At 46.6% G+C, this 23115-nt stretch overlaps 9 non-coding genes and 40 pseudogenes across 9 annotated transcripts; all 49 read right to left on the bottom strand.

Moving 5' to 3' along the window:
• Positions 1 to 130: 130 nt before the first annotated feature.
• Positions 131 to 249, bottom strand: LOC148258009 (5S ribosomal RNA; annotated as a pseudogene).
• A 206-nt stretch (positions 250 to 455) lies between these two features.
• On the bottom strand, positions 456 to 574 carry LOC148258008 (5S ribosomal RNA; annotated as a pseudogene).
• A 258-nt stretch (positions 575 to 832) lies between these two features.
• On the bottom strand, positions 833 to 951 carry LOC148258007 (5S ribosomal RNA; annotated as a pseudogene).
• A 203-nt stretch (positions 952 to 1154) lies between these two features.
• On the bottom strand, positions 1155 to 1273 carry LOC148258006 (5S ribosomal RNA; annotated as a pseudogene).
• A 235-nt stretch (positions 1274 to 1508) lies between these two features.
• On the bottom strand, positions 1509 to 1627 carry LOC148258005 (5S ribosomal RNA; annotated as a pseudogene).
• A 206-nt stretch (positions 1628 to 1833) lies between these two features.
• LOC148258004 (5S ribosomal RNA) lies at positions 1834 to 1952 on the bottom strand. The gene has a single exon (XR_015820335.1). It is a non-coding gene; the product is annotated as a 5S ribosomal RNA (ribosomal RNA).
• Positions 1953 to 2157: 205 nt separating this feature from the next.
• On the bottom strand, positions 2158 to 2276 carry LOC148258003 (5S ribosomal RNA; annotated as a pseudogene).
• Positions 2277 to 2802: 526 nt separating this feature from the next.
• LOC148258002 (5S ribosomal RNA) lies at positions 2803 to 2921 on the bottom strand (annotated as a pseudogene).
• Positions 2922 to 3480: 559 nt separating this feature from the next.
• LOC148258001 (5S ribosomal RNA) lies at positions 3481 to 3599 on the bottom strand (annotated as a pseudogene).
• Positions 3600 to 4579: 980 nt separating this feature from the next.
• LOC148258000 (5S ribosomal RNA) lies at positions 4580 to 4698 on the bottom strand (annotated as a pseudogene).
• Positions 4699 to 4907: 209 nt separating this feature from the next.
• LOC148257999 (5S ribosomal RNA) lies at positions 4908 to 5026 on the bottom strand (annotated as a pseudogene).
• A 204-nt stretch (positions 5027 to 5230) lies between these two features.
• LOC148257998 (5S ribosomal RNA) lies at positions 5231 to 5348 on the bottom strand (annotated as a pseudogene).
• Positions 5349 to 5909: 561 nt separating this feature from the next.
• On the bottom strand, positions 5910 to 6028 carry LOC148257997 (5S ribosomal RNA; annotated as a pseudogene).
• Positions 6029 to 6233: 205 nt separating this feature from the next.
• Positions 6234 to 6352, bottom strand: LOC148257996 (5S ribosomal RNA; annotated as a pseudogene).
• A 548-nt stretch (positions 6353 to 6900) lies between these two features.
• LOC148257995 (5S ribosomal RNA) lies at positions 6901 to 7019 on the bottom strand (annotated as a pseudogene).
• Positions 7020 to 7228: 209 nt separating this feature from the next.
• On the bottom strand, positions 7229 to 7347 carry LOC148257994 (5S ribosomal RNA; annotated as a pseudogene).
• A 204-nt stretch (positions 7348 to 7551) lies between these two features.
• LOC148257993 (5S ribosomal RNA) lies at positions 7552 to 7670 on the bottom strand (annotated as a pseudogene).
• Positions 7671 to 8230: 560 nt separating this feature from the next.
• LOC148257992 (5S ribosomal RNA) lies at positions 8231 to 8349 on the bottom strand (annotated as a pseudogene).
• A 204-nt stretch (positions 8350 to 8553) lies between these two features.
• LOC148257991 (5S ribosomal RNA) lies at positions 8554 to 8672 on the bottom strand. The gene has a single exon (XR_015820170.1). It is a non-coding gene; the product is annotated as a 5S ribosomal RNA (ribosomal RNA).
• Positions 8673 to 9233: 561 nt separating this feature from the next.
• LOC148257990 (5S ribosomal RNA) lies at positions 9234 to 9352 on the bottom strand. Its single transcript, XR_015821092.1, has one exon. It is a non-coding gene; the product is annotated as a 5S ribosomal RNA (ribosomal RNA).
• A 209-nt stretch (positions 9353 to 9561) lies between these two features.
• On the bottom strand, positions 9562 to 9680 carry LOC148257989 (5S ribosomal RNA; annotated as a pseudogene).
• A 204-nt stretch (positions 9681 to 9884) lies between these two features.
• On the bottom strand, positions 9885 to 10003 carry LOC148257988 (5S ribosomal RNA; annotated as a pseudogene).
• A 206-nt stretch (positions 10004 to 10209) lies between these two features.
• Positions 10210 to 10328, bottom strand: LOC148257987 (5S ribosomal RNA; annotated as a pseudogene).
• A 203-nt stretch (positions 10329 to 10531) lies between these two features.
• On the bottom strand, positions 10532 to 10650 carry LOC148257986 (5S ribosomal RNA; annotated as a pseudogene).
• Positions 10651 to 11212: 562 nt separating this feature from the next.
• LOC148257985 (5S ribosomal RNA) lies at positions 11213 to 11331 on the bottom strand (annotated as a pseudogene).
• A 616-nt stretch (positions 11332 to 11947) lies between these two features.
• LOC148257984 (5S ribosomal RNA) lies at positions 11948 to 12066 on the bottom strand (annotated as a pseudogene).
• A 562-nt stretch (positions 12067 to 12628) lies between these two features.
• On the bottom strand, positions 12629 to 12747 carry LOC148257983 (5S ribosomal RNA). Its single transcript, XR_015821083.1, has one exon. It is a non-coding gene; the product is annotated as a 5S ribosomal RNA (ribosomal RNA).
• Positions 12748 to 12952: 205 nt separating this feature from the next.
• Positions 12953 to 13071, bottom strand: LOC148257982 (5S ribosomal RNA). The gene has a single exon (XR_015820199.1). It is a non-coding gene; the product is annotated as a 5S ribosomal RNA (ribosomal RNA).
• Positions 13072 to 13273: 202 nt separating this feature from the next.
• On the bottom strand, positions 13274 to 13391 carry LOC148257981 (5S ribosomal RNA; annotated as a pseudogene).
• Positions 13392 to 13952: 561 nt separating this feature from the next.
• Positions 13953 to 14070, bottom strand: LOC148257980 (5S ribosomal RNA; annotated as a pseudogene).
• A 204-nt stretch (positions 14071 to 14274) lies between these two features.
• Positions 14275 to 14393, bottom strand: LOC148257979 (5S ribosomal RNA; annotated as a pseudogene).
• A 235-nt stretch (positions 14394 to 14628) lies between these two features.
• On the bottom strand, positions 14629 to 14747 carry LOC148257978 (5S ribosomal RNA; annotated as a pseudogene).
• Positions 14748 to 14954: 207 nt separating this feature from the next.
• On the bottom strand, positions 14955 to 15071 carry LOC148257977 (5S ribosomal RNA; annotated as a pseudogene).
• Positions 15072 to 15631: 560 nt separating this feature from the next.
• On the bottom strand, positions 15632 to 15750 carry LOC148257976 (5S ribosomal RNA; annotated as a pseudogene).
• Positions 15751 to 15952: 202 nt separating this feature from the next.
• Positions 15953 to 16071, bottom strand: LOC148257975 (5S ribosomal RNA; annotated as a pseudogene).
• Positions 16072 to 16630: 559 nt separating this feature from the next.
• LOC148257974 (5S ribosomal RNA) lies at positions 16631 to 16749 on the bottom strand (annotated as a pseudogene).
• Positions 16750 to 17280: 531 nt separating this feature from the next.
• On the bottom strand, positions 17281 to 17399 carry LOC148257973 (5S ribosomal RNA; annotated as a pseudogene).
• A 208-nt stretch (positions 17400 to 17607) lies between these two features.
• LOC148257972 (5S ribosomal RNA) lies at positions 17608 to 17726 on the bottom strand (annotated as a pseudogene).
• Positions 17727 to 18287: 561 nt separating this feature from the next.
• On the bottom strand, positions 18288 to 18406 carry LOC148257971 (5S ribosomal RNA; annotated as a pseudogene).
• Positions 18407 to 18905: 499 nt separating this feature from the next.
• On the bottom strand, positions 18906 to 19024 carry LOC148257970 (5S ribosomal RNA; annotated as a pseudogene).
• A 205-nt stretch (positions 19025 to 19229) lies between these two features.
• On the bottom strand, positions 19230 to 19348 carry LOC148257969 (5S ribosomal RNA). Its single transcript, XR_015820469.1, has one exon. It is a non-coding gene; the product is annotated as a 5S ribosomal RNA (ribosomal RNA).
• Positions 19349 to 19553: 205 nt separating this feature from the next.
• On the bottom strand, positions 19554 to 19672 carry LOC148257968 (5S ribosomal RNA; annotated as a pseudogene).
• Positions 19673 to 20235: 563 nt separating this feature from the next.
• On the bottom strand, positions 20236 to 20354 carry LOC148257967 (5S ribosomal RNA). Its single transcript, XR_015819618.1, has one exon. It is a non-coding gene; the product is annotated as a 5S ribosomal RNA (ribosomal RNA).
• A 209-nt stretch (positions 20355 to 20563) lies between these two features.
• On the bottom strand, positions 20564 to 20682 carry LOC148257966 (5S ribosomal RNA; annotated as a pseudogene).
• Positions 20683 to 20885: 203 nt separating this feature from the next.
• LOC148257965 (5S ribosomal RNA) lies at positions 20886 to 21003 on the bottom strand (annotated as a pseudogene).
• Positions 21004 to 21563: 560 nt separating this feature from the next.
• LOC148257964 (5S ribosomal RNA) lies at positions 21564 to 21682 on the bottom strand. The gene has a single exon (XR_015821165.1). It is a non-coding gene; the product is annotated as a 5S ribosomal RNA (ribosomal RNA).
• Positions 21683 to 21889: 207 nt separating this feature from the next.
• LOC148257963 (5S ribosomal RNA) lies at positions 21890 to 22008 on the bottom strand. Its single transcript, XR_015820257.1, has one exon. It is a non-coding gene; the product is annotated as a 5S ribosomal RNA (ribosomal RNA).
• A 563-nt stretch (positions 22009 to 22571) lies between these two features.
• LOC148257962 (5S ribosomal RNA) lies at positions 22572 to 22690 on the bottom strand (annotated as a pseudogene).
• A 203-nt stretch (positions 22691 to 22893) lies between these two features.
• On the bottom strand, positions 22894 to 23012 carry LOC148257961 (5S ribosomal RNA; annotated as a pseudogene).
• Positions 23013 to 23115: the final 103 nt, after the last annotated feature.

Genomic DNA, 23115 nt, shown 5'->3' with positions numbered 1-23115 from the left:
ACTCTGCATCTCCCCTTCTCGTTCTAATATCGATTAAAATGCCCCTGCTTCTTGACTCACATTTGTGTATAAACCAGTGGACCCTCGTTCCAGTCACGCTTAACGTCGAACGACCCGTCTAAAAAAAAAATTAGTGCGACACGAGGACTTCCCAGGAGGTCACCGATCCGAGTACTACTCTCGCACAAACACAATTAACTGCGGAGTTCTGATGGGATCCGGTGCATTAGTGCTGGTATGATCGCACCCGTTTAATTTTGCGTTGCAAATACATAAACTCTTTCTCCTTCCATCCCCCCTCCCGTCATTTGTTTCCTTGTGCGTGCACTCTGCATCTCTCTTTCTCATTCTAATATCAAGTAATATGCCCCGGCACCGTGACTCACCTTTGCAAATGAACCAGCGTTTTATAATTCTATTCGCGCGTAACGTCGAACAACCCATCCGAAAAAAAATAGGAGCAACACGAGAGCTTCCCAGGTTGTCACACATCCGAGTACTACTCTCGCCCAAGCACACTTAACTGCGGAGTTCTGATGGGATCCGAAGCTTTAGTGCTGGTAGGATCGCACCTGTTTAATTTCGCGCTGCAAATACATACACTCCTTCTCTTTTCTTCCCCCTCCCGTCATTTGTTTCCTTGTGCGTGCACACTGCACCTCTCGTTCTCGTTCAAATATCAAGTAAAATGCCACGGCGTCGTGACTCACATTTACGAATGAATCTGCGGACCATAATTAAAGTCGCGCGTAACGTCGAACGACCCGTCTGAAAAAAAAATTAGTGCGACACGAGGACTTCCCAGGAGGTCTCCAATCTGAAAAAAAGAAAATGGGTGCAACACGAGAACTTCCCATGAGGTAACCCATCATTGTACTACTTTCGCCAAAGCACACTTAACTGCGGAGTTCTGATGGGATGCGGTGCATTTGTGCTGGTGTGTCCGCACCTGTTTAATTTCGTGCTGAAAATACATACACTCCTTCTTCCCTCCCCCCTCCCATCATTTGTTTCCTTGTGCGTTCACACTGCACCTCTCCTTCTCGTTCTAATATAGATTAAAATGCCCCTGATTCTTGACTCACATTTGCGTATATACCAGCGGACCATAGTTCCAGTCGCGTGTAACGTCGAACGACGTATCTGCAAAAAAATTGTTGCGATACAAGAACTTCCCAAGAGGTCACCCATCCGAGTACTAGTCTCGCCCAAGCACACTTAACTGCGGAGTTCTAATAGGATCCGGTGCATTAGTGCTGGTATGATCGCACCTGTTTAATCTCGCGCTACAAATACATAAACTCCTTCTCCTTTCTTCCCCCTCCCGTCATTTGTTTCCTTGTACGTGCGCAATGCACCTCACGTTCTTGTTCAAATATCAAGTAAAATGCCATGGCGCCGTGACTCACATTTGCGAATAAACCTGAGGACCATAATTCAAGTCGCGCGTAATGTCGAAAGAATCATCTGCAAAAAGATGGGTGCAACACGAGGACCTCCCAAGAAAATGCGTGAAATATAAGGACTTCGCAGGAGGTCACCCATCTGAGTACTTTTCTCGCCCAAGCACCCTTAACTGCGGAGTTCTGATAGAATCCGTTGCATTAGTGCTGGTATGATCCCTCATGTTTCATTCTGCACTGCAAATACGTACACTCTTTCTCCTCCCATCCCCCCTCCCGTCATTTGTTTCCTTGTGCGTGCACTCTGTATCTCTCTTTCCCGTTCTAATATCTAGTAATATGTCCCGGCACCGTGACTCACATTTGCAAATGAACCAGCGGTTTATAATTCCATTCGCGCGTAACGTCATTCAACCCATCCGAAAAAAAATAGGTGCAACACGAGAGCTTCCCTGGTGGTCACACATCCGAGTACTACTCTCGCCCAAGCACACTTAACTGCGGAGTTCTGATGGGATCCGGAGCTTTAGTGCTGGTATGATCGCACCTGTTTAAGTTCGCGCTGTAAATACATACACTCCTTCTCTTTTCTTCCCCCTCCCGTCATTTGTTTTCTTGTGCGTGCGCACTGCACCTCTCGTTCTCGTTCTAATATCGATTAAAATGCCCCTGCTTCTAGACTCACATTTGCGCATAAACCAGCGGACCCTAGTTCCAGTCGCGCGTAACGTCGAACGACCTGTCTGAAAAAAAATTGGTGCGACACGAGGACTTCCCAAGAGGTCACCCATCCGAGTACAACTCTCGCCCAAGCACACTTAACTGCGGAGTTCTGATGGGATCCGGTGCATTAGTGCTGGAATGATTTCATCTGTTTAATTTCGCGCTGCAAATAGATAAACTCATTCCCCTTTCGTCCCCCTCCCGTTCTCGTTCTAATATCAAGTAAAATGCTACAGCGCCGTGACTCACATTTGCGAATAAACCTGAGGACCATAATTCAACTCGCGCGTACCGTCGAAAGAATCATCTGCAAAAAAATGGGTGCAACACGAGGACTTCCTAAGAAAATGGGTATAATATAAGGACTTCGCAGGAGGTCACCCATCCTAGTGCTACTCTCGCCCAAGGACCCTTAACTTGCGGAGTTCTGATAGAATCCGTTGCATTGGAGCTGGTATGATTGCTCATGTTTCATTCTGCGCTACAAATACATACACTTTTTCTCCCTCCATCCCCCCTCCCGTCATTTGTTTCCTTGTGCGTGCACTCTGCATCTCTCCTTCTCGTTCTAATATCGATTAAAATGCCCCTGCTTATTGACTCACATTTGCGTATAAACCAGTGGACCCTAGTTCCAGTCGCGCGTAACGTCGAACGACCCGTCTGAAAAAAAAAATTAGTGCGACACAAGGACTTCCCAGGAGGTCACCCATCCGAGTACTAGTCTCGCCCAAGCACACTTAACTGCGGAGTTCTAATAGGATCCGGTGCATTAGTGCTGGTATGATCGCACCTGTTTAATCTCGCGCTACAAATACATAAACTCCTTCTCCTTTCTTCCCCCTCCCGTCATTTGTTTCCTTGTACGTGCGCAATGCACCTCACGTTCTTGTTCAAATATCAAGTAAAATGCCATGGCGCCGTGACTCACATTTGCGAATAAACCTGAGGACCATAATTCAAGTCGCGCGTAATGTCGAAAGAATCATCTGCAAAAAAATGGGTGCAACACGAGGACTTGACAAGAAAATGGGTGAAATATAAGGACTTCGCAGGAGGTAACCCATGCTAGTACTACTCTCGCCCAAGCACCATTACCTACGGAGTTCTGATAGAATCCGATGCATTGGTGCTGGTATGATCGCACCTGTTTCATTTCGTGCTGAAAATACATACACTCCTTCTCCTTCCCTCCCCCTCCCATCAATTGTTTCCTTGTGCGTTCACACTGCACCTCTCCTTCTCGTTCTAATATCGATTAAAATGCCCCTGCTTCTTGACTCACATTTGCGTATAAACCAGCGGACCATAGTTCCAGTCGCGCGTAACATCGAACGATCCGTCTGAAAAAAAATTGGTGCGACACAAGGACTTCCCAAGAGGTCACCCATCCGAGTACTACTATCGCCCAAGCAAACTTAACTGCAGAGTTCTGATAGGATCCAGTGCATTAGTGCTGGTATGATCGCACCTGTTTAATTCTGCGCTGCAAACACATAAACTCCTTCTCCTTTCTTCCCCCTCCCGTCATTTCTTTCCTTGTGCGTGCGCACTGCACCTCCCGTGCTCGTTCTAATATCAAGTAAAATACTACGGTGCCGTGACTCACATTTGCGAATAAATATGAGGACCATAATTCAAGTCGCGCGTAACGTCGAAAGAATCATCTGTTAAAAAATGGGTGCAACACGAGGACTTCACAAGAAAATGGGTGAAATATAAGGACTTCGCAGGAAGTAACCCATGCTAGTACTACTCTCGCCCAAGCACCTTACCTACGAAGTTCTGATAGAATCCGATGCATTAGTGCTGGTATGATCGCACCTGTTTCATTTCGTGCTGAAAGTACGTACACTCTTTCTCCTTCCCTCCCCCTCCCGTCATTTGTTTCCTTGTGCGTGCACTCTGCATCTCTACTTCTTGTTCTAATATCGATTAAAATGCCCCTGCTTCTTGACTCACATTTGCGTATAAACTAGTGGACCCTAGTTGCAGTCGCACATAACGTCGAACGACCCGTCTGAAAAAAAAAATTAATGCGACATGAGGACCATAATTCAAGTCGCGCGTAACGTCGAAAGAATCATCTGTTAAAAAATGGGTGCAACACGAGGACTTCACAAGAAAATGGGTGAAATATAAGGACTTCGCAGGAGGTAACCCATGCTAGTACTACTCTCGCCCAAGCACCTTACCTACGGAGTTCTGATAGAATCCGATGCATTAGTGCTGGTATGATCGCACCTGTTTCATTTCGTGCTGAAAATACACACACTCTTTCTCCTTCCCTCCCCCTCCCGTCATTTGTTTCCTTGTGCGTGCACTCTGCATCTCTCCTTCTCGTTCGAATATCGATTAAAATGCCCCTGCTTCTTGACTCACATTTGCGTATAAACTAGTGGACCCTAGTTGCAGTCGCACATAACGTCGAACGACTCGTCTGAAAAAAAAAATTAATGCGACACGAGGACTTCCCAAGAGGTCACCCATCCGAGTACTACTCTCGCCCAAGCACACTTAACTGCGGAGTTCTAATGGGTTCTGGTGCATTAGTGCTGGTATGATCACACCTGTTTAATTTCGCGCTGCAAATACATAAACTCCTTATCCTTTCTTCCCCCTCCCGTCATTTGTTTCCTTGTGCGTGCGCACTGCACCTCACGTTCTCGTTCAAATATCAAGTAAAATGCCACGGCACCGTAACTCACATTTGCGAATAAATTTACGGACCATAATTAAAGTCGTGCGTAACGTCGAACGGCACATCTGAAAAAAAGAAAATTGGTGCAACACGAGAACTTCCCAGGAGGTAACCCATCATTGTACTACTTTCGCTAAAGCACACTTAACTGCGGAGTTCTGATGGGATCTGGTACATTTGTGCTGGTGTGACCGCACCTGTTTAATTTCGTGCTGAAAATATATACACTCCTTCTTCCCTCCCCCCCTCCCATCATTTGTTTCCTTGTGCGTTCACACTGCACCTCTCCTTCTCGTTCTAATATCGATTAAAATGCCCATGATTTTTGACTCACATTTGCGTATAAACCATCGAACCATAGTTCTAGTCGCGCGTAACGTCGGACGACCCATCTGAAAAAAAATTGTTGCGATACGAGGACTTCCCAAGAGGTCACCCATCCGAGTACTACTCTCGCCCAAGCACACTTAACTGCAGAGTTCTTATGGGATCCAGTGCATTAGTACTTGTATGATGCCACTTGTTTAATTTTGTGCTTCAAATACATACACTCCTTCTCTTTTCTTCCTCCTCCCGTCATTTGTTTCCTTGTGCGTGCGCACTGCACCTCCCGTACTCGTTATAATATCAAGTAAAATGCCACGGCGCCGTGACTCACATTTGCGAATAAACCTGCGGACCATAAATCAAGTCGCGCGTAACGTCGAAAGAATCATCTACAAAAAGATGGGTGCAACACGAGGACCTCCCAAGAAAATGGGTGAAATATAAGGACTTCGCAGGAGGTCACCCATCCGAGTACTTTTCTCGCCCAAGCACCCTTAACTGCGGAGTTCTGATAGAATCCGTTGCATTAGTGCTGGTATGATCCCTCATGTTTCATTCTGCACTGCAAATACATACACTCTTTCTCCTCCCATCCCCTCTCCCATCATTTATTTCCTTGTGGGTGAACTCTGCATCTCTCTTTCTCGTTCTAATATCAAGTAATATGCCCCGGCACTGTGACTCACCTTTGCAAATGAACCAGCGGTTTATAATTCCATTCGCGCGTAACGTCGAACAACCCATCCGAAAAAAAATAGGTGCAACACGAGGGCTTCCCAAGTGGTCACCCATCCGAGTACTACTCTCGCCCAAGCACACCTAACTGCGGAGTTCTGATGGGATCCGAGGCTTTAGTGCTGGCATGATCGCACCTGTTTAATTTCGCGCTGCAAATACATACACTCCTTCTCCTTTCTTCCCCCTCCCGTCATTTGTTTCCTTGTGCGTTCACACTTCACCTCTCATTCTCGTTCTAATATCGATTAAAATGCCCCTGCTTCTTGACTCACATTTGCGTATAAACCAGCGGACCCTAGTTCTAAACGCGCGTAACATCGAACGACCCGTCTGAAAAAAAATTGGTGCGACACGAGGACTTCCCAGGAGGTCACCCATCCGAGTACTAATCTCGCCCAAGCACACTTCAATGCGGAGTTCTGATGGAATCTAGTGCATTAGTGCTGGTATAATCGCACCTGTTCAATTTCGCGCTGCAAATACATAAACTCATTCCCCTTTCTTCCCCCTCCCGTCATTTGTTTCCTTGTGCGTGCGCACTGCACCTCCCGTTCTCGTTCTAATATCAAGTAAAATGCTACAGCGCCGTGAAAATAAACCTTAGGACCATAATTCAAGTCGCGCGTAACGTTGAAAGAATCATCTGCAAAAAAATGGGTGCAACACGAGGACTTCATAAGAAAATGGGTGAAATATAAGGACTTCACAGGACGTAACCCATGCTAGTACTACTCTCGCCCAAGCACCCTTACCTACGGAGTTCTGATAGAATCCGTTGCATTGGTGCTGGTATTATCGCACCTGTTTCATTTCGTGCTGAAAATACATACACTCCTTCTCCTTCCCTCCCCCTCCCATCAATTGTTTCCTTGTGCGTTCACACTGCACCTCTCCTTCTCGTTCTAATATCGATTAAAATGCCCCTGCTTCTTGACTCACATTTGCGTATAAACCAGCGGACCCTTGTTCCAGTCGCGCGTAAAGTCGAACAACCCGTCTGAAAAAAAATTGGTGCGACACGTGGACTTCCCAAGAGGTCACCCATCCGAGTACTACTCTCGCCCAAGCACACTTAACTGCGGAGTTCTGATGGGATCCGGCGCATTAGTGCTTGTATGATCGCACCCCTTCAATTCCGCGCTGCAAATACATAAGCTCCTTCTCCTTTCTTCCCCCTCCCGTCATTTGTTTCCTAGTGCGTGCGCACTGCACCTCTCGTTTTCGTTCAAATATCAAGTAAAATGCCACGACGCCGTCACTCACATTTGCGAATAAATCTGCGGACCATAATTAAAGTCGCGCGTAACGTCGAACGGCACATCTGAAAAAAAGAAAATGGGTGCAACACGAGAACTTCCCAAGAGGTAACCCATCATTGTACTACTTTCGCCAAAGCACACTTAACTGCGGAGTTCTGATGGGATCCGGTGCATTCGTGCTGGTGTGACCGCACCTGTTTAATTTCGTGCTGAAAATACATACACTCCTTCTTCCCTCGCCCCCTCCCATCATTTGTTTCCTTGTGCGTTCACACTGCACCTCTCCTTCTCGTTCTAATATCGATTAAAATGACCCTGATTCTTGACTCACATTTGCGTATAAACTAGTGGACCATAGTTCCAGTCGCGCGTAACGTCGAACAACCCGTATGAAAAAAAATTGGTGCGACACGAGGACTTCCCATGAGGTCACCCATCCGAGTACTACTCTCGCCCAAGCAGGCTTTACTGCAGAGTTCTGATGGGATCCAGTGCATTAGTGTTGGTATGATGCCACTTGTTTAATTTTGCGCTTTAAATACATACACTCCTTCCCTTTTCTTCATCCTCCCGTCATTTGTTTCCTTGTGCGTGCGCACTGCACCTCCCGTACTCGTTCTAATATCAAGTAAAATGCCACGGCGCCGTGACTCACATTTGCGACTAAACCTGCGGACCATAAATCAAGTCGCGCGTAACGTCCAAAGAATCATCTGCAAAAAGATGGGTGCAACACGAGTACCTCCCAAGAAAATGGGTGAAATATAAGGACTTCGCAAGAGGTCACCCATCCGAGTACTTTTCTCGCCCAAGCACCCTTAACTGCGGAGTTCTGATAGAATCCGTTGCAGTAGTGCTGGTATGATCCCTCATGTTTCATTCTGCACTGCAAATACATACACTCTTTCTCCTCCCATCCCCCCTCCCGTCATTTGTTTCCTTGTGCGTGCACTCTGCATCTCTTTTTCTCGTTATAATATCAAGTAATATGCCCCGGCACCGTGACTCACCTTTGTAAATGAACCAGCAGTTTATAATTTCATTCGCGCGTAACGTCGAACAACCCATCTGAGAAAAAAAAGGTGCAACACGAGGGCTTCCCAAGTGGTCACCCATCCGAGTACAACTCTCGCCCAAGCACACCTAACTGCGGAGTTCTGATGGGATCCGGGGCTTTAGAGCTGGTATGATCGCACCTGTTTAATTTCGCGCTGCAAATACATACACTCCTTCTCCTTTCTTCCCCCTCCGTCATTTGTTTCCTTGTGCGTTCACACTTTATCTCTCCTTCTCGTTCTAATATAGATTAAAATGCTCCTGCTTCGTGAGTCACATTTGGGTATAAACCAGCGAACCCTAGTTCCAGACGCGCGTAGCGTCGAACGACCCGTCTGAAAAAAAATTGGTGCGACACGAGGACTTCCCAGGAGGTCACCCATCCGAGTACTAATCTCGCCCAAGCACACTTAAGTGCGGAGTTCTGATGGGATCCGGTGCATTAGTGCTGGTATGATCGCACCTGTTTAATTTCGTGCTGCAAATACATAAACTCATTCCCCTTTCTTCCCCCTCCCGTCATTTGTTTCCTTGTGCGTGCGCACTGCACCTCCCGTGCTCCTTCTAATATAAATAAAATGCTATAGTGCCGTGACTCACATTTGTAAATAAACTTGAGGACCATAATTCAAGTCGCGCGTATCGTCGAAAGAATCATCTGCAAAAATATGGGTGGAACACGAGGACTTCCTAAGAAAATGGGTGAAATATAAGGACTTCGCATGAGGTCACCCATCCTAGTGCTACTCTCGCCCAAGCACCCTTAACTTGCGGAGTTCTGATAGAATCCGTTGCATTGGTGCTGGTATGATTGCTCATGTTTCATTCTGCGCTGCAAATACATACACTTTTTCTCCCTCCATCCCCCCTCCTGTCATTTGTTTCCTTGTGCGTGCACTCTGTATCTCTCCTTCTCATTCTAATATCGATTAAAATGCCCCTGCTTCTTGACTCACATTTGCGTATAAACCAGTGGACCCTATTTCCAGTCGCGCGTAACGTCGAACGACCCGTCTGAAAAAAAAATTAGTGCGACACGAGGGCTTCCCAAGAGGTCACCCATCCGAGTACTACTCTCGCCCAAGCACACTTAACTGCGGAGTTCTGATGGGATCCGGTGCATTAGTGCTGGTATAATCGCACCTATTTAATTTTGCGCTGCAAATACATAAACTCCTTCTCCTTTCTTCCCCCTCCCGTCATTTGTTTCATTGTGCGTGCACACTGCACCTCTCGTTCTCGTTCAAATATCAAGTAAAATGCCACGACACCGTGACTCACATTTGCGAATAAATCTGCGGACCATAATTAAAGTCGCTTATAACGTCGAACAGCACATCTGAAAAAAAGAAAATGGGTGCAACACGAGAACTTCCCACGAGGTAACCCATCATTGTACTACTTTCGCCAAAGCACACTTAACTGCGGAGTTCTGATGGGATCCGGTGAATTTGTGCTGGTATGATCGTACCTGTTTATTTTCGCGCTGCAAATACATACACTCCTTCTTCCCTCCCCCCCTCCCATCATTTGTTTCCTTGTGCGTTCACACTGCACCTCTCCTTCTCGTTCTAATATCGATTAAAATGCCCCTGATTCTTGACTCACATTTGCGTATAAACTAGCGGACCATAGTTCCAATCGCACGTAACGTCGAATAACTCATCTGAAAAAAAATTCTTGCGATACGAGGACTTCCCAAGAGGTCACCCATCCGAGTACTACTCTCGCCCAAGCACACTTAACTGCGGAGTTCTGATGGGATCCGGTGCATTAGTGCTGGTATGATCGAACCTGTTTAATTTCGCGCTGCAAATACATAAATTCCTTCTCCTTTCTTCCCCCTCCCGTCATTTGTTTCCTTGTGCGTGCGCACTGCACCTCTCGTTCTCGTTCAAATATCAAGTAAAATACCACGGCACCGTGACTCACATTTGCGAATAAATCTGCGGACCATAATTAAAGTCGCGCGTAACGTCGAACGGCAAATCTGAAAAAAAAAAGGGTGCAGCACGAGAACTTCCCAGGAGGTTACCCATCATTGTACTACTTTCGGCAAAGCACACTTAACTGCGGAGTTCTGATGGGATCCGGTGCATTTGTGCTGGTGTGACCGCACTTGTTTAATTTCGTACTGAAAAAACATACACTCCTTCTTCCCTCCCCCCTCCCATCATTTGTTTCCTTGTGCGTTCACACTGCACCTCTCCTTCTCGTTCTAATATCGATTAAAATGCCCCTGATTCTTGACTCACATTTGCGTATAAACCAGTAGACCATAGTTCCAGTCGCGCGTAACGTCGAACGACCCGTCTGAAAAAAAATTGGTGCAACACGAGGACTTCCCAGGTGGTCACCAATCCTAGTACTACTCTCGCCCAAGCACACTTAACTGCAGAGTTCTGATGGGATCCAGTGTATTAGTGCTGGTATGATCGCACCCGTTTAATTCCGCGCTGCAAATATATAAACTCCTTCTCCTTTCTTCCCCCTCCCGTCATTTGCTTCCTTGTGCGTGCGCACTGCACCTCCCGTGCTCGTTCTAATATCAATTAAAATACTACGGTGCCGTGACTCACATTTGCGAATAAACCTGAGGACCATAATTCAAGTCGCGCGTATCGTCGAAAGAATCATCTACAAAAAAATTGGTGGAACACGACGACTTCCTAAGAAAATGGGTGAAATATAAGGACTTCGCAGGAGGTCACCCATCCTAGTGCTACTCTCGCCCAAGCACCTTTAACTTGCGGAGTTCTGATAGAATCCATTGCATTGGTGCTGGTATGATTGCTCATGTTTCATTCTGCGCTGCAAATACATACACTTTTTCTCCCTCCATCCCCCCCTCCCGTCATTTGTTTCCTTGTGCGTGCACTCTGCATCTCTCCTTCTCGTTCTAATATCGATTAAAATGCCCCTGCTTCTTGACTCACATTTGCGTATAAACCAGCGGACCATAGTTCCAGTCACGCGTAACGTCGAACGACCCCTCTGAAAAAAAATTAATGCGATACGAGGACTTCCCAAGAGGTCACCCATCCGAGTACTACTCTCGCCCAAGCACACTTAACTGCAGAGTTCTTATGGGATCCAGTGCATTAGTGCTGGTATGATGCCACTTGTTTAATTTTGCTCTTCAAATACATACACTCCTTCTCTTTTCTTCCTGCTCCTGTCATTTGTTTCCTTATGCGTGCGCACTGCACCTCCCGTACTCATTCTAATATCAAGTACAATGCCATGGCGACGTGACTCACATTTGCGAATAAACCTGAGAACCATAATTCAAGTCGCGCGTAACGTCGAAAGAATCATCTGCAAAAAAATGGGTGCAACACGAGGACTTCATAAGAAAATGGGTGAAATATAAGGACTTCGCAGGAGGTAACCCATGCTAGTACTACTCTCGCCCAAGCACCCTTACCTACGGAGTTCTGATAGAATCCGTTGCATTAGTGCTGGTATGATCGCACATGTTCCATTTCGGGCTGAAAATACATACACTCCTTCTCCTTCCCTCCCCCTCTCATCAATTGTTTCCTTGTGCGTTCACACTGCACCTCTCCTTTCTTCCCCCTCCCGTCATTTGTTTCCAAGTGCGTGCACACTGCACCTCTCGTTCTCGTTCAAATATCAACTAAAATACCACGGCGTCGTGACTCACATTTGCGAATAAATTTGCGGACCATAATTAAAGTCGCGCGTAAGGTCGAACGTCACATCTGAAAAAAAGAAAATGGGTGCAACACGAGAACTTCCCAGGAGGTAACCCATCATTGTACTACTTTCGCCAAAGCACACTTAACTGCGGAGTTCTGATGGGATCCGGTGCATTTGTGCTGGTGTGATCGCACCCGTTTAATTCCGCGCTGCAAATACATAAACTCCTTCTCCTTTCTTCCCCCTCCCCTCATTTATTTCCTTGTGCGTGCGCACTGCACCTCCTGTGCTCGTTCTAATATCAAGTAAAATGCTAAGGTGCCGTGACTCACATTTGCGAATAAACCTGAGGACCATAATTCAAGTTGCGCGTATCGTCGAAAGAATCATCTGCAAAAAAATGGGTGCAACACGAGGACTTCCTAAGAAAATGGGTGAAATATACGGACTTCGCAGGAGGTCACCCATCCTAGTGCTACTCTCGCCCAAGCACCCTTAACTTGCAGAGTTCTGATAGAATCCGTTGCATTGGTGCTGGTATGATTGCTCATGTTTCATTCTGCGCTGCAAATACATACACTTTTTCTCCCTCCATCCCCCCTCCCGTCATTTGTTTCCTTGTGCGTGCACTCTGCATCTCTCCTTCTCGTTCTAATATCGATTAAAATGCCCCTGCTTCTTGACTCACATTTGCTTATAAACAAGTGGACCCTAGTTCTAGTCGCGCGTAACGTCGAACGACCCGTCTGAAAAAAAATTTAATGCGACACGAGGACTTCCCAAGAGGTCACCCATCCGAGTACTACTCTCGCCCAAGCACACTTAACTGCGGAGTTCTGATGGGATCCGGTGCATTAGTGCTGGTATGATCGCACCTGTTTAATATCGCGCTGCAAATACATAAACTACTTCTCCTTTCTTCCCCCTCCCGTCATTTGTTTCCTTGTGGGTGCACTCTGCATATCTCTTTCTTGTTCTAATATCAAGTAATATGCCCCGGCACCGTGACTCACCTTTGCAAATGAACCAGCGGTTTATAATTCCATTCGCGCGTAACGTCGAACAACCCATCCGAAAAAAAATAGGTGCAACACGAGGGCTTCCCAGATGGTCACCCATCCGAGTACTACTCTCGCCCAAGCACACTTAACTGCGGAGTTCTGATGGGATCCGGGGCTTTAGTGCTGCTATGATCGCACCTCTTTAATTTCGCGCTGCAAATACATACACTCCTCCTTTCTTCCCCCTCCCGTCATTTATTTCCTTGTGCGTTCACACTGCACCTCTCATTCTCGTTCTAATATCGATTAAAATGCCCCTGATTCTTGACTCACATTTGCGTATAAACCAGCGGACCATAGTTCCAGTCGCGCGTAACGTCGAACGACCCATCTGAAAAAAAATTGTTGCGATACGAGGACTTCCCAAAAGGTCATCCATCCGAGTACTACTCTCGCCCAAGCACGCTTAACTGCAGAGTTCTGATGGGATCCAGTGCATTAGTGCTGGTATGATGCCACTTGTTTAATTTTGCGATTCAAATACATACACTCCTTCTCTTTTCTTCCTACTCCCGTCATTTGTTTCCTTGTGCGTGCGCACTGCACCTCCCGTACTCGTTCTAATATCAAGTAAAATGCCACGGCGCCGTGACTCACATTTGCGAATAAACCTGCGGACCATAAATCAAGACGCGCGTAACGTCGAAAGAATCATCTGCAAAAAGATTGGTGCAACACGAGGACCTCCCAAGAAAATGGGTGAAATATAAGGACTTCGCAGGATGTCACCCATCCAAGTACTTTTCTCGCCCAAGCATCCTTAACTGCGGAGTTCTAATAGAATCCATTGCATTAGTGCTGGTATGATCCCTCATGTTTCATTCTGCACTGGAAATACATACACTCTTTCTCCTCCCATCCCCCCTCCCGTCATTTGTTTCCTTGTACGTGCACTCTGCATCTCTCTTTCTCGTTCTAATATCAAGTAATATGCTCCGGCACCGCGACTCACCTTTGCAAATGAACCAGCGGTTTATAATTCCTTTCGCGCGTAACGTCGAACAACCCATCCAAAAAAAAATAGGTGCAACACGAGGGCTTCCCAGGTGGTCACCCATCCGAGTACTACTCTCGCCAAGCACACTTAACTGCGGAGTTCTGATGGGATCTGGGGCTTTAGTGCTGCTATGATCGCACCTCTTTAATTTCGCGCTGCAAATACATACACTCCTCCTTTCTTCCCCCTCCCGTCATTTGTTTCCTTGTGCGTTCACACTTCACCTCTCATTCTCGTTCTAATATCGATTAAAATGCCCCTGCTTCTTGACTCACATTTGCGTATAAACCAGCGGACCCTAGTTCCAGACGCGTGTAACGTCGAACGACCAGTCTAAAAATAAAATTTATTGCGACACGAGGACTTCCCAGGAGGTCAACCATCCGAGTACTAATCTCGCCCAAGCACACTTAACTGCGGAGTTCTGATGGGATCTGGGGCTTTAGTGCTGGTATGATCGCAACTGTTTAGTTTCGCGCTGCAAATATATACATTCCTTCTCTTTTCTTCCCCCTCCCGTCATTTGTTTCCTTGTGCGTGCGCGCTGCACCTCCCTTTCTCGTTCTAATATCAAGTAAAATGCTACAGCGCCATGACTCACATTTGCGAATAAACCTGAGGACCATAATTCAAGTCGCGCGTAACGTCGAAAGAATCATCTGCACAAAAATGGGTGCAACACGAGAACTTCATAAGAAAATGGGTGCAACACGAGAACTTCCGAGGAGGTAACCCATCATTGTACTACTTTCGCCAAAGCACACTTAACTGCGGAGTTCTGATGGGATCGGGTGTATTTGTGCTGGTGTGACCGCACCTGTTTAATTTCGTGCTGAAAATACATACACTCCTTCTTTCCTCCCCCCCCTCCCATCATTTGTTTCCTTGTGCGTTCACACTGCACCTCTCATTCTCGTTCTAATATCGATTAAAATGCCCCTGATTCTTGACTCACATTTGCGTATAAACCAGCGGACCATAGTTCCAGTCGCGCGTAATATCGAACGACCCATCTGAAAAAAAATTGATGCGATATGAGGACTTCCCAAGAGGTCATCCATCAGAGTACTACTCTCGCCCAAACACGCTTAACTGCAGAGTTCTGATGGGATCCAGTGCATTAGTGCTGGTATGATGCCACTTGTTTAATTTTGTGCTTCAAATACATACACTCCTTCACTTTTCTTCCTACTCCCGTCATTTGTTTCCTTGTGCGTGCGTACTGCACCTCCCGTACTCGTTCTAATATCAAGTAAAATGCCACGGCGCCGTGACTCACATTTGCGAATAAACCTGCGGACCATAAATCAAGTCGCGCGTAACGTCGAAAGAATCATCTGCAAAAAGATTGGTGCAACACGAGGACCTCCCAAGAAAATGGGTGAAATATAAGGACTTCGCAGGTGGTCACCCATCCGAGTACTTTTCTCGCCCAAGCACCCTTAACTGCGGAGTTCTGATAGAATCCGTTGCATTAGTGCTTGTATGATCCCTCATGTTTCATTCTGCACTGCAAATACATACAGTCTTTCTTCTCCCATCCACCCTCCCGTCATTTGTTTCCTTGTGCGTGCACTCTGCATCTCTCTTTCTCGTTCTAATATCAAGTAATATGCTCCGGCACCGTGACTCACCTTTGCAAATGAACCAGCGGTTTATAATTCCATTCGCGCGTAACGTCGAACAACCCATCCAAAAAAAAATAGGTGCAACACGAGGGCTTCCCAGGTGGTCACCCATCCGAGTACTACTCTCGCCCAAGCACAATTAACTGCGGAGTTCTGATGGGATCCGGGGCTTTAGTGCTGCTATGATCGCACCTCTTTAATTTCGCGCTGCAAATACATACACTCCTCCTTTCTTCCCCCTCCCGTCATTTGTTTCCTTGTGCGTTCACACTTCACCTCTCATTCTCGTTCTAATATCGATTAAAATGCCCCTGCTTCTCGACTCACATTCGCGTATAAACCAGCGGACCCTAGTTCCAGACGCGCGTAACGTCGAACGATCAGTCTGAAAAAAAATTTGTGCGACACGAGGACTTACTAGGAGGTCAACCATCCGAGTACTAATCTCACCCAAGCACACTTAACTGCGGAGTTCTGATGGGATCCGGGGCTTTAGTGCTGGTATGATCGCACTTGTTTAGTTTCGCGCTGCAAATACATACACTCCTTCTCTTTTCTTCCCCCTCCCGTCCTTTGTTTCCTTGTGCGTGCGCGCTGCACCTCCCGTTCTCGTTCTAATATCAAGTAAAATGCTACAGCGCCGTGACTCATATTTGCGAATAAACCTGAGGACCATAATTCAAGTCACGCGTAATGTCGAAAGAATCATCTGCAAAAATATGGGTGCAACACGAGGACTTCACAAGAAAATGGGTGAAATATAAGGACTTCGCAGGAGGTAACCCATGCTAGTACTACTCTCGCCCAAGCACCCTTACCTACGGAGTTCTGATAGAATCAGTTGCATTAGTGCTGGTATGATCGCACCTGTTTCATTTCGTGCTGAAAATACATACACTCCTTCTCCTTCCCTCCCCCTCCCGTCAATTGTTTCCTTGTGCGTTCACACTGCACCTCTCCTTCTCGTTCTAATATCGATTAAAATGCCCCTGCTTCTTGACTCACAATTGCGTAGAAACCAGCGGACCCCAGTTCCAGTTGAGCGTAACGTCGAACGACCCGTCTGAAAAAAAATTGGTGCGACACGAGGACTTCACAGGAGGTCACCCATCCGAGAACTACTCTCGCCCAAGCACACTTAACTGCGGAGTTCTGATGGGATCCGGTGCATTAGTGATGGTATGATCGCACCCGTTTAATTCCGCGCTGCAAATACATAAACTCCTTCTCCTTTCTTCCCCCTCCTGTCATTTGTTTCCTTGTGCGTGTGCACTACACCTACCGTGCTCATTCAAATATCAAGTAAAATGCTACGGTGCTGTGACTCACATTTGCGAATAAATCTGAGGACCATAATTCAAGTCCCGCGTATCGTCGAAAGAATCATCTGCAAAAAAATGGGTGAAATATAAGGACTTCGCAGGAGGTCACCCATCCTAGTGCTACTCTCGCCCAAGCACCCTTAACTTGCGGAGTTCTGAAAGAATCCGTTGCATTGGTGCTGGTATGATTGCTCATGTTTCATTCTGCGCTGCAAATACAAACACTTTTTCTCCCTCCATCCCCCCTCCCGTCATTTGTTTCCTTGTGCGTGCACTCTGCATCTCTCCTTCTCGTTCTAATATCGATTAAAATGCCCCTGCTTCTTGACTCACATTTGCGTATAAACCATTGGACCCTAGTTCCAGTCGCGCGTAACGTCGAACGACCCGTCTGAAAAAAAATTAGTGCGACACGAGGACTTCCCAAGAGGTCACCCATCCGAGTACTACTCTCGCCCAAGCACACTTAACTGTGGAGTTCTTATGGGATCCGGTGCATTAGTGCTCGGATGATCACACCTGTTTAATGTTGCACTGAATATACATAAATTCCTTCCCCTTTCTTCCCCCACCCATCATTTGTTTCCTTGTGCGTGCGCACTACACCTCTCGTTCTCGTTTAAATATCAAGTAAAATGTCACGGCGCTGTGACTCACATTTGCGAATAAATCTGCGGAACATAATTAAAGTCGCGCGTAATGTCGAACGACACATCTGAAAAAAAAAAATGGGTGCAATACGAGAACTTCCCACGAGGTAACCCATCATTGTACTACTTTCACCAAAGCACACTTAACTGCGGAGTTCTGATGGGATCCGGTGCATTTGTGCTGGTATGATCGCACCTCTTTAATTTTGCGCTGCAAATACATAAACTCATTCCCCTTTCTTCCCCCTCCCGTCATTTGTTTCCTTGTGCGTGCGCACTGCACCTCCCGTTCTCCTTCTAATATCAAGTAAAATGCTACAGCACCATGACTCACATTTGCGAATAAACCTGAGGACCATAATACAAGTCGCGCGTAACGTCGAAAGAATCATCTGCAAAAAAATGGGTGTAACACGAGGACTTCACAAGAAAATAGGTCAAATATAAGGACTTCGCAGGAGGTAACCCATGCTAGTACTACTTTCGCCTAAGCACCCTTACCTACGGATTTCTGATAGAATCCGTTGCATTAGTGCTGGTATGATCGCACCTGTTTCATTTCGCGCTGCAAATACATACACTCCTTCTCCTTTCTTCCCCTCCCGTCATTTGTTTCCTTGTGCGTGCGCACTGCACCTCTCGTTCTCGTTCAAATATCAGGTAAAATGCCACGGCGCCGTGACTCACATTTGCGAATAAATCTGCAGACCATAATTAAAGTCGCGCGTAACGTCAAACGGCACATCTAAAAAAAAAAAATGGGTGCAACACGAGAACTTCCCACGAGGTAACCCATCATTGTACTACTTTTGCTAAAGCACACTTAACTGCGGAGTTCTGATGGGATCCGGTGCATTTGTGCTGGTTTGATCGCACCTGTTTAATTTCGCGCTGCAAATACATACACTCATTCCCCTTTCTTCCCCCTCCCGTCATTTGTTTCCTTGTGCGTGCGCACTGCACCTCCCGTTCTCGTTCTAATATCAAGTAAAATGCCACGGCGCCGTGACTCACATTTGCGAATAAACCTGAGGACCATAATTCAAGTCGCGCGTAATGTCGAAAGAATCATCTGCAAAAAAATGGGTGCAACACGAGGACTTCACAAGAAAATGGGTGAAATATAAGGACTTCGCAGGAGGTAACCCATGCTAGTACTACTCTCGCCCAAGCACCCTTACCTACGGAGTTCTGATAGAATCCGTTGCATTAGTGCTGGTATGATCGCACCTGTTTCATTTTGTGCTAAAAATACATACACTCCTTCTCCTTCCCTCCCCCTCCAATCAATTGTTCCCTTGTGCGTTCACACTGCACCTCTCTTTCTCGTTCTAATATCGATTAAAAAGGGTGCAACACGAGGACTTCACAAGAAAATGGGTGAAATATAAGGACTTCCCAGGTGGTCACCCATCCGAGTAATACCTTCGCCCAAGCACACTTAACTGCGGAGTTCTGCTGGGATCCAGAGCTTTAGTGCTGGTATGATCGCACCTGTTTAATTTTGCGCTGCAAATACATACACTCCTTCTCCTTTCTTCCCCCTTCCGTCATTTGTTTCCTTGTGCGTTCACACTTCACCTCTCTTTCTCGTTCTAATATCGATTAAAATGCCCCTGCTTCTTGACTCACATTTGCGTATAAACCAGCGGACCCTAGTTAGAGTCCTGCGTAACGTCGAACGACCCATCTGAAAAAAAATTGGTGCGACACGAGTACTTCCCAGGAGGTCACCCATCCGAGTACTACTCTCGCCCAAGCACAATTAACTACAGAGTTCTGATGGGATCCGGTGCATTAGTGCTGGTATGATCGCACCTGTTTCATTTTGTGCTGAAAATACATACACTCCTTCTCCTTCCCTTCCCCTCCCATAAATTGTTTCCTTGTGCGTTCACACTGCACCTCTCCTTCTCGTTCTAATATCGATTAAAATGCCCCTGCTTCTTGACTCACATTTGCGTATAAACAAGCGGACTCCAGTTCCAGTCGCGCGTAACGTCGAACGACCTGTCTGAAAAAAAATTGGTGCGACACGAGGACTTCCCAGGAGGTCACCCATCCGAGTACTACTCTAACCCAAGCACACTTAACTGCGGAGTTCTGATGGGATCCGGTGCATTAATGCTGGTATGATCGCACCCATCTAATTCCACGCTGCAAATACATAAACTCCTTCTACTTTCTTCCCCCTCCCGTCATTTGTTTTCTTTTGCGTGCGCACTGCACCTCCCGTGCTCGTTCTAATATCAAGTAAAATGCTACGGTGCCCTGACTCACATTTGCGAATAAACCTTAGGACCATAATTCAAGTCGCGCGTATCGTCGAAAGAATCATCTGCAAAAAAATGGGTGCAACACGAGGACTTCCAAAGAAAATGGGTGAAATATAAGGACTTCGCAGGAAGTCACCCATCCTAGTGCTACTCTCGCCCAAGCACCATTAACTTGTGGAGTTCTGATAGAATCCATTGCATTGGTGCTGGTATGATTGCTCATGTTTCATTCTGCGCTGCAAATACATATACTTTTTCTCCCTCCATCCCCCCTCCCGTCATTTGTTTCCTTGTGCGTGCACTCTGCATCTCTCTTTCTCGTTCTAATATCGATTAAAATGCCCCTGCTTCTTGACTCACATTTGCGTATAAACCAGTGGACCCTTGTTCCAGTCGCGCGTAACGTCGAACGACCCGTCTGAAAAAAAAAATTAGTGCGACACGAGGACTTCCCAAGAGGTAACCCATTCGAGTACTACTCTCGCCCAAGCACACTTAACTGCGGAGTTCTGATGGGATCCGGTGCATTAGTGCTGGTATGATCGCACCTGTTTAATTTCGCGCTGCAAATACATAAACTCCTTCTCCTTTCTTCCCCCTCTCGTCATTTGTTTCCTTGTGCGTGCGCACTGCACCTCTCGTTCTCGCTCAAATATCAAGTAAAATGCCATGGCGCCGTGACTTACATTTGCGAATAAATCTGCGGACCATAAGTAAAGTCGCGCGTAAGGTCGAACGGCACATCTGAAAAAAAGAAAATGGGTGCAACACGAGAACTTCCCAGGAGGTAACCCATCATTGTACTACTTTCGCTAAAGCACACTTAACTGCGGAGTTCTGATGGGATCCGGTGCATTTGTGCTGGTGTGACCGCACCTGTTTAATTTCGTGCTGAAAATACATACACTTCTTCTTCCCTCCCCCCTCCCATCATTTGTTTCCTTGTGCGTTCACACTGCACCTCTCCTTCTCGTTCTAATATCGATTAAAATGCCCCTGATTCTTGACTCACATTTGCGTATAAACCAGCGGACCATAGTTCAAGTCGCGCGTAACGTCGAACGACTCATCTGAAAAAAAATTGTTGCGATACGAGGACTTCCCAAGAGGACACCCATCCGAGTACTACTCTCGCCCAAGCACACTTAACTGCAGAGTTCTGATGGGATCCAGTGCATTAGTGCTGGTATGATGCCACTCGATTAATTTTGCGCTTCAAATACATACACTCATTCTCTTTTCTTCCTCCTCCCATCATTTGTTTCCTTGTGCGTACGCACTGCACCTCCCGTACTCGTTCTAATATCAAGTAAAATGCCACGGCGCCGTGACTCACATTTGCGAATAAACCTGCGGACCATAAATCATGTCGCGCGTAACGTCGTAAGAATCATCTGCAAAAAGATGGGTGCAACACGAGGACCTCCCAAGAAAATGGGTGAAATATAAGGACTTCGCAGGAGGTCACCCATCCGAGTACTTTTCTCGCCCAAGCACCCTTAACTGCGGAGTTCTGATAAAATCCGTTGCATTAGTGCTGGTATGATCCCTCATGTTTCATTCTGCACTGCAAATACATACACTCTTTCTCCTTCCATCCCCCCTCCCGTCATTTGTTTTCTTGTGCGTACACTCTGCATCTCTCTTTCTCGTTCTAATATCAAGTAATATGCCCCGGCACCGTGACTCACCTTTGCAAATGAACCAGCGGTTTATAATTCCATTCGCGCGTAACGTCGAACAACCCATCCAAAAAAAATAGGTGCAACACGAGGGCTTCCCAAGTGGTCACCCATCCGAGTACTACCCTCGCCCAAGCACACTTAACTGTGGAGTTCTGATGGGATCCGGAGCTTTAGTGCTGGTATGATCACACCTGTTTAATTTCGCACTGCAAATACATACACTCTTTCTCATTTCTTCCCCCTCTCGTCATTTGTTTCCTTGTGCGTGCACTCTACATCTCTCCTTCTCGTTCTAATATCGATTAAAATGCCACTGCTTCTTGACTCACATTTGCGTATAAACCAGTGGACCCTAGTTCCAGTCGAACGTAACGTCGAACGACCCGTCTGAAAAAAAAAATTAGTGCGACACGAGGACTTCCCAGGAGGTCAACCATCCGAGTACTAATCTCGCCCAAGCACACTTCACTGCGGAGTTCTGATGGGATCCGGTGCATTAGTGCTGGTATGATCGCACCTGTTTAATTTTGCGCTACAAATACATAAACTCATTCCCCTTTCTTCCCCCTCCCGTCATTTGTATCCTTGTGCGTGCGCACTGCACCTCCCGTTCTCGTTCTAATATCAAGTAAAATACTACAGCGCCGTGACTCACATCTGCGAATAAACCATATGACCATAATTCAAGTCGCGCGTAACGTCGAAAGAATCATTTGCAAAAAAATGGGTACAACACGAGGACTTCACAAGAAAATGGGTGAAATATAAGGACTTCGCAGGAGGTAACCCATGCTAGTACTACTCTCGCCCAAGCACCCTTACCTACGGAGTTCTGATAGAATCTGTTGCATTAGTGCTGGTATGATCGCACCTGTTTCATTTCGCGCTGCAAATACATACACTCCTTCTCTATTCTTCCCCCTCCCGTCATTTGTTTCCTTGTGCGTGCGCACTGCACCTCTTGTTCTCGTTCAAATATCAAGTAAAATGCCACGGCGCCGTGACTCACATTTGCGAATAAATCTGCGGACCGTAATTCAAGTCGCGCGTAATGTCGAACGGCACATCTGAAAAAAAGAAAATGGGTGCAACACGAGAACTTCCCAGGAGGTAACCCATCATTGTACTACTTTCGCCAAAGCACACTTAACTGCGGAGTTCTCATAGGATCCGGTGCATTTGTGCTGGTGTGACCGCACCTGTTTAATTTCGTGCTGAAAATACATACACTCCTTCTTCCCTCCCCCCCTCCCATCATTTGTTTCCTTGTGCGTTCACACTGCACCTCTCCTTCTCGTTCTAATATCGATTAAAATGCTCCTGATTCTTGACTCACATTTGCGTATAAACCAACGGACCATAGTTCCAGTCGCGCGTAACGTCGAACGACCCGTCTGAAAAAAATTGGTGCGACACGAGGACTTCCCAGGTGGTCACCAATCCGAGTACTACTCTCGCCCAAGCACACTTAACTGCAGAGTTCTGATGGGATCCAGTGCATTAGTGCTGGTATGATCGCACCCGTTTAATTCTGCGCTGCAAATACATAAACTCCTTCTCCTTTCTTCCCCCTCCCGTCATTTGTTTCCTTGTGCGTGCGCACTGTACCTCCCGTGCTCGTTCTAA

This window comes from Carica papaya, chromosome 5, assembly GCF_054855325.1.
Source record: "Carica papaya isolate Zhongbai chromosome 5, ASM5485532v1, whole genome shotgun sequence".
NCBI lineage: Eukaryota > Viridiplantae > Streptophyta > Magnoliopsida > Brassicales > Caricaceae > Carica > Carica papaya.
The sequence above is the reverse complement of the archived record's forward strand: the minus strand, read 5'-3'. Positions and strand labels throughout refer to the sequence as shown.